The 11,884-nt window shown below is 47.2% G+C and overlaps 1 long non-coding RNA gene across 1 annotated transcript; it reads left to right on the plus strand.

The window, feature by feature from the left end:
- The first annotated feature begins 286 nt into the window (after window positions 1-286).
- Window positions 287-3,331, plus strand: LOC144170728 (uncharacterized). Its single transcript, XR_013322668.1, has 2 exons — window positions 287-1,073; window positions 1,975-3,331. It is a non-coding gene; the product is annotated as an uncharacterized LOC144170728 (long non-coding RNA).
- Window positions 3,332-11,884: the final 8,553 nt, after the last annotated feature.

An 11,884-nucleotide genomic window follows, 5' to 3' on the forward strand; every position in this document is an offset into this window, starting at 1 on the left:
CCCAGAAAATCCTGAGTCCTCGCGAGCGCGCGCCCAGCTGCGACCGCCGAGGGTCCCCTGCCTGAGTACTGGCTTAAAAATAAGACGATAAAACTGGCGAAAACCCTGAGTAGTGAGAAAATGGTGAGCGCTCGTGAGAGCGTTCCTCGCAGTGACCGTGGAGCGTCCCCGGCTCGCGCAGTGGCTTTAACAAAAAGAAAAAAAAAAACTAGCGAAACCCTTGAGGCGAGCCTCGCGTTGCCTAGCAACCAACAACACCGCAGCTGGCGCAACACCTGGGGCCGTATTCTGCTGGTCATCCGACGCGCGCCGGAACGATTTCCGGCGCCCTTCCGACGCGGTTGTTTAGAGAGAGGAGAAAGTGGGCTCTCACGATTGGCTCGGAGCGGAAAACGTCAGCCGGCCTACGTCACGCAGCTATATTTTGGCTATTTTTTGGTGACGTCACGTAGCCAAAGGCTCCCGCTCGTTCTCCCGCGACCGGCGGGTGAAATCCGGCGCGGTTAAGAGCGCATCGGATTGTACGATGGCTGCGTATATGCCGCCTGTGTTCGCACTTTTGTTGGAGCTGCTGGAGGAGGATCCCGTGCCTGAGCGTCGACTGAGTGACGGCGACTTTCAGCGCCGTTTCCGTGTCAACAAGGGCCCGGCGCGGATGCTGTGCGACGCACTTAACGAGCACGTTAGGCCTCGAGTGCGACGGGGCTATCTACGGAAGCGAACGTGATGTGCGCTCTGAGGCTCTTCGCTACCGGCAGCTTTCAACAGATTGTCGGTAGCGGTGATACTCTTGGCATGACGCAGCCGTCGGTCAGCCGCAGCATTCACGCCGTTGCCAAGGCGCTGAAATTGGAAGCCCTTATCGGCCATCGAGGTGCAGCGAAGTGTCAACAGATACGAAGGTGCTGTGCGTGCTGTGTCCCTCTTCGCAACTGACAGTTTGCAAAGCGTTTTCTGCCACCATGAAACACTGTCGCACCCCGACGCCAGTCGCAGCGTTCACACTGTGGTGTCGGCACTGACGGAGCTCCGACACACGAGGGTTTTGGATACCCCGGCGACGTAAGCACGGTGTAAGTACTACTTGTTTCTGGCTACGTTTGTTACGGAAGCAAAAAATTGTTTTGCATCGAAGGGAAAAGGAGCGCGATGTCTGAAAAGCAGTCACTGAAATGCGTTTGTTTTGAGCGGTGTGGTGTGGTGGCAGTGATCTCCCATAAATTTCGCAATTGTGCATGATCAAATAGTGTGTCAAAAAAAAAAAAAAAAACTTAGCAGATGCATGCATATGTAAATAATCTTTTAACTCTCCGGCCTATGTTCGCTTAAGTGAAATGATATCGAAAAGGTATGTCAATAAATGTAGCTAAAATGAACACGTTCAGAGGTATCGAATAGGGTGGCGTCTTGAAAGAAAAAAAGCTTATAAAGAAAGATAAACAGGTGTATTGTGTTGGTCGTCTAACTGACTTCATAAAGAACCGTGTAATATATGCGTAACGTATATCGCCCTCGCCCCGCCCCCATCGTGTGTCAACTGCTTCGGCGCCTTCACTTCGGCTGAGATGTTTCCCCCTGCTTGACACATAGTGAATAGGTGACAAGTTCAGCTTGTCGGCTCGTTTTAAGGGTTTATCGATTTCGAAATGCGGGGTGGGGAGGGGAGGGGTTGTATTTCGCAGTTGTACCGCATAGATGGGTGGGAGGGCCCTTATCTATAGTTGTAAGTAACCAATTTTCCTCTCAGGTCGCCTGCATGCTCTAATTCCCCTGCTACGCGAAACAGCGACGATTAAAAAAAAAGGCACATACAACACGGCGATGTCGTTTGTCGTTGCATGCAGTTGCGGAGTGAATCAGTTCCAAGTAACCCAATTCTTTATATTCTTGCTCTTGTTTATTACCTTTTCCTTTTTTCAAACTGTGTACTTGTTTAATGCTTTAGTACATATTTGTGTTATGTATTTCTTTCAGGTGTGCGACGCCAGTATGAAGGCCCTGACCGTGACTGCCGACTACAGTGCCTTTGTGTGACTGGCTGTTCACTTTTGCCCGTGACGTGTAAAGCCTGGCGAGTTCTGGGGTTGACGGTGGCCACCTGCTCGAGTCGTGGCTCATGACACCCCCTGCTCGTTGTCCAGGCCCCAGACACCTGAAGAAAAGTACAATGCCGCACATGCTTCGATGTGCTCTGTCGTGAAGTGCAGCATTGCAGTTCTCAAGAGCTGTTTTCCTTGCCTGCAGTAGCACCAGCTTTTCTTCATAGGCCTCTTCTGGCAGCCAACATTGTCAGTGTGTGTTGTGTGGCTGCCTGTTGGAACGACTGACGACAATAGCTGCAGCAGCACCAAGGGACGAGGGCAGTGATACAGACGATGGGGCTGATGAGGTGCCTGCCCCCGACAGGAGCAAGAAGCTCCTGAAGGACAGGGCAACCAACGCATCTTCAGACAGCTTTGTGGCACTAAACATGTCATTTTTAACTTTCGTTTCTGATTGTGTGTGGTGTGCGGAGTTTGTTTTGTCGGGAGAAAATTGTTTTGTTGTTGTTTCATGTAGCATATACTTTGCCCTGACGCGACATTGTTTCCTGTAGAGAAGCTTCTTGTCGTTTTGTGTTTGACATGGTTGTGTGAGGACAACAGAGAAAGTTGCTTTGCTTTCGACCACTATATACTATGTCTTGACACGGTGTTGCTTGATCTGGGATAGGCCGTGACTACTGTTTTGATGGGTCGTGAGGCCTTGTTGTGGGTATAGAGACCGGTCAAGATTCTCTTGAGAAAATTCTGTTTATTACACTGTAACCGTCATTCTGCTGTGAAGCAAAGAATGATGATGCATGTACCACAAACAAAAAAAATAATCAGTATACTGCGGAATCTTCTGGACACAATTAGTTCAATCCAGTCAAGAGTTATATTATGACATAGCACAACCATTGCACGGTGACTTTGTTTGGAAATCTCTGACAGATCATTTTACTTAAGAGAACACGATATGCCAGTATGCATCTCCACTGTTGATACAAAAAGTAAACATGCTTAAAATATTGGAGGCTGTCTCTTAACAAAGAGTTCACTGTCATGGTTTACTCTGACATTCTCATGATAAGTGGAAAAATGGTCACAAAAGTTTCATTTACCCCACCATTGCATGTATTCTAGCACTCAGTGCTTTGATGACTGCTTGCTTAGATTTTTAAAGTGATATTGCGATTTTTTCTTTCATGAAGGACACCTGCTTGTAAAAAATAATTATGATAAGCCAACAGCAGCATCTACAAAGGCGTATTGAATTTTTCCTCAATAAATCAGGGTGTTACAAGTTATGTTGAACTGTTTCCTTTTCCCCTGCATGCAGCAGCACCGTCCAAGAGTAACCAACACTGGGAAAAAATAATCGTGACAAAATCAACTATAGCATTTCTGTAGTACACAGCCTTATTTAAAGTGCACAGAAACCAACGTAACTTCATTGCAAAAATAAAGAAGGGCACATTGATGTTTGTGATGCAATGCCAAAACTGCTTTCTCTACTCCAGCTTGTTAAAGTGCTCATAGTTGGCATCTATTCTTGTTGAGGCCTACAGTACTGGTTGTTTGTTCAGGGCCTTCCACAACCAGCAGCTCTCCAGCTCCAGTGTGCCTGAAAATGTGTTCATTATGAGCTTAACGGCCAAAAAACAAGGGGTTGAAAATTCGGTCTCTATCTTAGTTAACGAAGCGTATTGAGATATACTTTACCTATTTAACCCTCAAGGGTAGAGGCATTAAATAGGGAAATGGAATTACAAAATATGCTAACGTAAGGATACATTGCAGGTGCTCAATTACAAAAATTGCACCTCATTGCACAGTTGTACCTATGCTTGTAGAAACAAGCGATTATCGTGGATGGAAACAATACCTAACGGGAAGGCGGTTTGATTCTCGGGATGTTTTAAGAAAAAAACTGAGCAAACTACTTAAGTTGCATGATTAAGCACCAAATTTGTGGGCGCGGTCAATGTGACGTGATGCAGGCTGAGGCTGTTAGAGCAGTTCGTCACGCAGAATAGCATATTAATATAGCTCATGAAACAATTAAAGCTTGGCGGAAAACGTATCCTCGGGACGCTAAAGATTGGTGGTCAGTACTCTCTTTCATTGACGTTGCACTTGCACCCTTGCTTTCATTAAGAAAAATTAAAACGAGCTTGCCGCGATATTACCGCGAACCATGTATGGGTTTGTTTATTTATTGTTTGTTTTTACCACCCGCCCACGCCTGGCTCTGTTATCTGTGTCCGCGAAGCGCGTCTTCGAATATTTATTTTTATGCCGCACGGGCTATCTCATTCAGATAAGCAGACTGTTTCGGCACTAGCCCAGAATAATCTTCTCTGATCTACAATGTTCTGTATTTCAATGGACGGTTCGAGAAACACTTGCGCCGAAAGATAAAAGCGTGCAGAGCAGACGCCGCGGCATTCGATTCGACGACACTCGCCTGCACAAATCACTTTGTTGACCGCTGCTTCGCCGCCTCTGTATTCTTTTGAGTTGTTAGGGGAGCACAAGTTCGCTACAATAAACCTGTTTTTCCTTCAAGACAACTGCGTCATCCTTGGCTTCGTGACAATATAAGTACGCAATCTGATCGTGCGCAAAACGCGCACACATACGTTTTGAAAAACGGGTTTAATTCACTGCACAAGCGAGAGTGGCCGAACAATGACATGGCGTTAGAAAATCGATCAAAATATCATACTCACGTCACAGTCCTCTTATATATAACTGCCGGGCAACAGCGTACCGTTTACGTCGCTTTCCGTCCCAAGAGAACGCCCTTGTGGGACGAAATCTTTGTGCAGCAACTGTACTGAGCGTTCAAATATGCCTCCTTTAAAAACAGCTGTGCCGCGCGCAGCGCTCCCTGGCGCCTCATAACGGAACAAAGTAAAAGCATAAATGCGTGTAAACCTGTTCGACTAGCCTTAACAGCGACAACACTGCCCGTGAAAATCCGAAAACAGAAAAGGCTTTGTTATATCTAAACAATTTTATTAATTTCGCTTTAGCAGCATTTGAAAGTTATGAGATTGTCCCCGAAGGCGATGACGTACTTCCCGCGATCTTCGAGGGCGGGGCGGTTGGCTATTTGCACGTCATTTTGACGTCACGAACTTCCGACGCGCGTCGGAAGGGCGTCGGATAGCAGAATACGGCCCCTGCTCCACGGAATGTCGACGTGGCTGCAGGAACGCGCGCATGCGCCGCGCACGTACGCGCCTGCGCCCCAGCTATCGTCAAGCCCTACCGCGTATGTATGCTTCGCACGGGGAACACGATGATATCGATGCATATGACGATGACTACTACTAGCACAGTGGAAGGCGATGATGGAACATGTAAATAAACAATTCCAAACTTGTACAAATGCGTGGTGATCTGTCATTCAGTGCCCACGTAGAAACAAGTCCTGCACCTTCGCTACGGTTCGCGCAAGGGGAAGCATCGGCAGTTTTTTTTTTCCGTATTTCTGATTTTTTTCTTTGGTGATGTTTTTTTGTTGTAAGCCGGATAATGAATGTAGACTAATATAAAGTCGATTATATGAACATGTTTACTGTTTGCGTTCAATAGTTTTTCTTGGAGCTTTTATTGTTGGCAGTGTTATCGTTAATAATCTTGACCAACTTTTGTTTTATGTCCATAGACATTTGTATTTGATAATTTCTTGTTTGGACTTTGGTAAGCTTTAGAACGACACAGTGCGTAGATTCAGTGAACGAATAAACAAGAATACGATTCAAGAGGGAAAAAAGTGATCTACGCAGGGACACAGGCCAACGCGAAGCGTTTTGAGTTCCTGCATTCGCGATTCTAGTTTTCGAGTCAAATCGCATTCTAGACCTCGTAATTCACCGAAGTGCCGCAGTTGGTCGCGAATATTAGTCGCCCCGAAGTTTTGTGGTGAAGGCAACCTACAGGTGGCATACAGGGGACCCAGACTTATACTGTTGTGACCAAGAGGACATCAAAAGCGCTGCTTTTTCGCGTATTCCGCTCCACTGTTTTCTATTTTAACATCGTTGCAGTTTTTACGGGATGCGAGAAATGCGGAAAGGTTAATGAAACATATCGTTCACATTCGTTCGCACTCACTGGTACGTTTTGACTTGAAGAAGGTGCAAGCAACCCTGGGGGTGGGGCCTCATCGTGTCGGTAAACTGCCTTTCCCGCTCCTTTCCCTATGTTTTCTGTGCGTTTACAAACGTAAACAGTCACAATTGCTTGCTTTGAAGGGACCATCAGACCCACTCCCTGCAACAATTCGAAATACAGCGATGAAGTCCCCAGGACGAGTTCGCTGATGCGCTGGTTTCGACCGCAAGAAACGTTAAAAATACATCACGCAAACTAAAGATATATTATAAACCATAATATAAACATAAACTAAATGTCAGGCGTATGTTGCATTACACGCGAAACAGATTGCGTATCTTGGTAGTAAATGAGTTGCACACCCCGTGGCATTTGATGATGTAGTTGGTTTGTTTTTGTTTTGGGTTTTTTAATTGTTTTTATGGTTTCTGGGTTGTTGCCATCTGATTATTAGAGACGCATGCGTGGTATGTTGACTGGGAGGGTATATTGTCACGAAGCCAGAGAGGGGGCAGAGAGGTGACATCCGGGGAAAACATCCAGACTTGGTACCCAGCACCCCCACCAGATGTCACGAAGCCAGAGACGACGCGGTTGTCTTGAAGGAAAACACGTTTATTGGAGCGAACTTGTGCTCCCTAACAACTCAAATAATACACGGGTGGCGAAGCAGCAGTCAGCAAAGTGACGTACCCAAGCGAGCGTCGGAGATCGAATGCCGCGGCGTCTGCTCTGCAGGCTTTTATCTTTCGGCAGCTAGTGTTTCTGGAACCGTCGATTCACATCCAGAACATTGTACATCACAGAAGATTAATCTGGGCTTGTGACGTTAGGGCGAAACAGTCTGCCTATCTGACTGTGATAGCCCGTGCGGCATAAAAGTAAAGAATGGAAAACGCGCTTCGTTTGGAGCGCAGATAACACAGCCGGGCGTGGCCCGGCAGTAAAAACAAACAGTAAACAAACCCATACATGGTTTGCGGCAATATGTTCTTCGTCTTTTCTGATTAAACTGCAGTTATGAGTAAGCGCTCATCCTGCGTTCCCTTTCATTTTTGTCGCGTTTTTTTAAGTGTTGCGCTTTTTGAGGGTTTCGACATGCTAAACATGTGTTGCGCTTAAATCGAGTTTCTGTGCCGTAGCTCACAAAGATTGTGAGAAGTAATTGCGGCAACTGTCTTTAGGAGCTTAAAGGCCGAGTAATTTTTCTTTGAGGGGGTTGTAGAGCGCGTGCAATGTGGCAATGAACCTACCCACAGAGCGATACGCCAAGCAAAAAAGCTAGCGAAGAACGCTGGTCGTAGCGGACACCCCCCCTGTCATCAACTCCCAATGTACGGCGTCTTTCTCAGAGCCATAAAATGCACCGGAAACTGAAGGGAACGAATTCATGCCCCACATGCTCCACATGTAAAAAACAAACAGCGCAAGTTACCCTGGGAAAAATACCGTGGAGGGTGTAGAAAGTAAAGCCTATCTTGAAACAGGAACCAAAGCACCCCTAGTTCTTCCAAAGGGATTATCCATGCCAAATCCTCCTAGTGTACGCGCGTCGGTGTCCCTGACTTACCATTGCCTTCAACCCAAGGCCTCCTTTATGTCTTTCCCTCTTTCCTTCTGTCGTAATCTGTGGCCACAACGGAGCTACGTCCTCCTCCGCCTGCTCCATTGCGAAGCCATCAGGGAAACAACAGCTGGAGAAAGCCCGGGAGTGCTGAGCTCTTGTTAGGGACGCCATAGTCATCGACCAGGCCCGCGGCGTTCACTACCACCCTCCCTCCTGTGGGCATGCCGTCCGTCACATTGGCCGTGGGATTATTCGACAGCGCCGCTGCCCTGTGTTTCAGAAGTCATTAGTCAAATAAGACCGCTGGAATGGGAACGTATTCGCGAACACAACATTTGGCTGGCAAGGACGAAGCATATGTTGAACCTTTTCTGTGAGAATTGTATTTGTGTGTGTGAGAGCATGATTTCAAATTGTTTTGTTGAACGTATGCAGCTGTAGTTTCTGGTTCCTGACCAACCTCTTTGAAAAGTAAATAGGGCAGCAATGTTAGCCATGAAGAAGAAGCGATTGGTAATTCTTTTCTGGTGCCAGTTACGTGCGCACACACGCACACACGCGCGCACACACGCACGCACACACACACGCGCACACACACACACACACACACACACGCACACGCACACGCACACGCACACTATCTCTCGCTCTTTCTATTACTCACTCATGACCCAGAAAACTCATGCGTACCCATGGGTAACCGAAAACTCATGCGAAGCGGATACTGTCGTACCAACGGTCACCATAATTCCAATTGCTGACTTCATTTTAGGTCGCCACCACCAGTAGGAATTGCAGCAGGTGAGGCGTGCGAAACGTGCGGCACGCCGGAGACGATATGCCACGTTTTACGCGAGTGTCCACGCTACTCGCCTGAAAGAATGAAGCTATCGTCAGCACTGAGGAACCTGGAGTCTCGGCGGCCATTTTTGGAGGAGAAGATTCTGTGTCACTGGCCTTCTCTGTCATCCGCTTAGAAGGTGATTAAGGAACTCTTACTATTTCTACGGGTGACGAAATTGAACTCTAGACTATAGACTGAAAGCCTTCAGTGGCAATTACTGAACTTGAACGTTTAGTGCTTCAGCGCTGGTCATAGCTCTCTGCTCTAACGGTTCTTCATTCTCTCCTTTCCCTTTTTTTTTTGCCTATTTTCTCTCTCCCACGTGCCCGATAGCAAACTAGGCTCGATCCAGGTTCACATTCCTGCCTTTCTTCTACACCCTTCCTTCCTTCCACCACCAGAGTCACATTAATCACCATTTTCTACTGCTGTAAGTCATGATACGTCGTTTACAGTTTATAGAAAGTAAATCGGCATTGACACTTTCGCGGAGTTTGCGCCGACGTCTAACTCTGCCCACCTCTCGTTGAGCTGAACGGGGGAACCGTAATTCAAACCCTCCGTGTATAGGGGATATTAATATTGCCGCGGAATCGCGAGCCAAGTATCGTATACACTAAACCGTCTTGGAATGCTACCTTTGCCAGTGATCATGGTCACAATAAAGTGACAGTCGCAGTCGGCAGACCGCCAGATATGAAGAACAGGGCGATGTGAAAGCCTAGAGGCAATATCGCGCGGGTGGCCCGGTTCTAGCGCCTAGTCCGGCAAGTAAGGCGCTCCATTGTGTCCTTGCTTCCTGCGAGCGCATATCCTTTTGTACGATGTCTACGGCCCGCTTCGGGGTAATTGTGTCCGAAGGCACGTTTGCCAATGTGGATCCCGAAAGCATTTCTGACGTCGAGGAGACCTCCAGCTGGGCAAATCTTTGGCTCTTTTCCAGAGTTATTGACCCAACAAACAGAGTCAGCGTCTTCCGTGAGCCGACCATTAGGGTCGAAAAAGCAAGTGCTGTTATCGGGAAACATTTTTTTTCCGGGCACAGAGCTCCATTCGTGGCATTCGACCTTGGCAGGTCAGATTCGGTTAAACGGAATGATGGGAGAGTCCTAGGCGAAAGCTCCCGCCGAATGACACAAAGCTAAGCAACTGCCCGCACTTTTTCCGCTGCCGGGGTGCCGCTTCTCGGTGCGTCAGGAGATAGCGCGTATACGACGTCGTAAATCGGGGCTTCGACTTGTTTTCGTAGCACGAACAAATCAACACGGCTGACAAAAGCGAAGCCTCGCACGACGACGCGATATATAGGCTTATTGTTAGCGCTTCTCCCCGAAAGCAAATTAGTTTTGGGTGCATCACAACAAAAGGCGATGAGACAGGAGCGGAGGACCAGATTGGCCCGAACAGCCTGGTTGGCGTGATTTTAGAGCGCGGAAGAAATGTTTGCTTGGTAGGGGCGAAGCTCTTTAGAGGCTTGGACTGACGGTGTCTCCTGTCGTCGTAGTCGTTTCATCTAGCCACGGTAATGAAATACCGGGACACTCATTTTCCGATACCTCGCGCTAAAACGTAACGCGTACTGAAGAGACACACCGGGACACTCATTTCCCTACGCCTCGCGCTAGAACGTTTCATCTTCGTGTGCAAAAAAAAAGCGTACTAAAAGAACATACAGGGACACTCGTTTTACAACACCTCGCGCTACAACGATTCGTGCTTCAAAGATACGGAGCTGTTACAGCAAAGATGTATGCATTTACCTCCCACCCCCAATGGGTTCGTCTCCGTGGGCAAAAACGCCACGGCGCCAAGAATACGCTTATACACTCCATGCTTCGTTCGTCCTCAGGTTCCTTTTAATAGATGGCCCAGAATTTTTTTCCTTTTTTGAGCCATGAAAGTGTGTGGGGGGTGGAGGGGAAGGCGAGGAGGGGAGGAAATAATCAACATTTTTCGACGCCAGAACGTCACTGTCCGATTAAGTCAGGAACTCTGAAATGTTTACTCCGCCACAGCGAGCCAACTGATCATGAAAAGTATATGTAACCCGACGTAATGATGACAAGCCATTAGCGGGCAATGATAGTATTCATTTGTCCAGGATGTCTGCATTAGATTGACAGCGGCGGAGAATTCGCGAGAAAGCTCAATTTGCTACAAAGTGTTTGGTGGGTGGACAGCAGCACAATGGAGCCGTCATTAGATAGCGGTATACAGCTTCCCTCAAAAACGTAACCTGGACACCTGACGCTGATTGCCTAGCGAGTTGGGCGAGCATCCGGGCTTGCAATTGGGAAGCGAACGCCCCTCTGAGAGCAGTTTGTCGGTAGTCACTGTCAATGTAGGGGACCGGCACACCTGTCGCAGCCAACTCGTAATTGGAAACGGGTCACAGGTGAACTAATCAATGAGGGAATCTCATTCTAGGTGATTTCTTACGGGGGGAAAGTTGCAGCACTGACGTTCTCGTTCTCCGACAAACGCATTACGCACTTCCTTTTTTCGCGAATTTGGGGTGGGAAAGGGGGGGGGGGGGGGGGGGGCGCAGGTGGCTCCAACCTGATGAATGGTTCGTCAGACCTCATCGTAGTTTCCTCGACTGGTCCCCTCTACCCCTCTCATGTTTTCTTTTTTTGCTGCTGTTGGCTGGTTCTGGCCTTAACGTTTTAAGTTTAACTTCGCAGCCCTTTTGTCAGTTTATTCACGTTACAGATAAAAATTCACCCCAAATGAATTTTTCTCGTACGGTCTGCGATCAACTTTTCGGTCTTATTATCAGTTTCGCTGTCCCTTTAGTTATGCACCCTTATTCTTCGTATACTGTTTATAAGCGCAGACAACAAATCCTTAACATAAATACCCGATAAAGGGGAGGGGAAAACTAGCCCCGCTGGTAGCGTAGTGGTTATTGCACCAGGCCGGTATTCTGGAGGTCGTGGGTCCGGATCTCACCCGGCGGGCATTTTTTCACCACTTTATTTTCGACTAAAAAAATTCTTCATCTCTTTATATGACCCACCACAACCTCCCCTTTGCTTTCCGAGGTTTTCTTGACTGCTAACCCTTATTTTCTATATATATATATATATATATATATATATATATATATATATATATATATATATATATATATATATATATATATATATATATATATGTGTGTGTGTGTGTGTGTGTGTGTGTGTGTGTAAAGAGAAAAAGATAGTACATGAAATCGTGCAGATATTCATCCAACTGCTAAGCAAGCGCCTGGCGGTAATGTACACACCAGCCTCCAACGATCACTTCCCTACCTGTGAGCAGATCTGAAAAAGAACTTTTTCG

This window comes from Haemaphysalis longicornis, unplaced genomic scaffold (genome assembly GCF_048455015.1).
Source record: "Haemaphysalis longicornis isolate Haplotype H1 unplaced genomic scaffold, Haemaphysalis longicornis Haplotype H1 scaffold_2, whole genome shotgun sequence".
Classification (NCBI taxonomy): Eukaryota; Metazoa; Arthropoda; class Arachnida; order Ixodida; family Ixodidae; genus Haemaphysalis; species Haemaphysalis longicornis.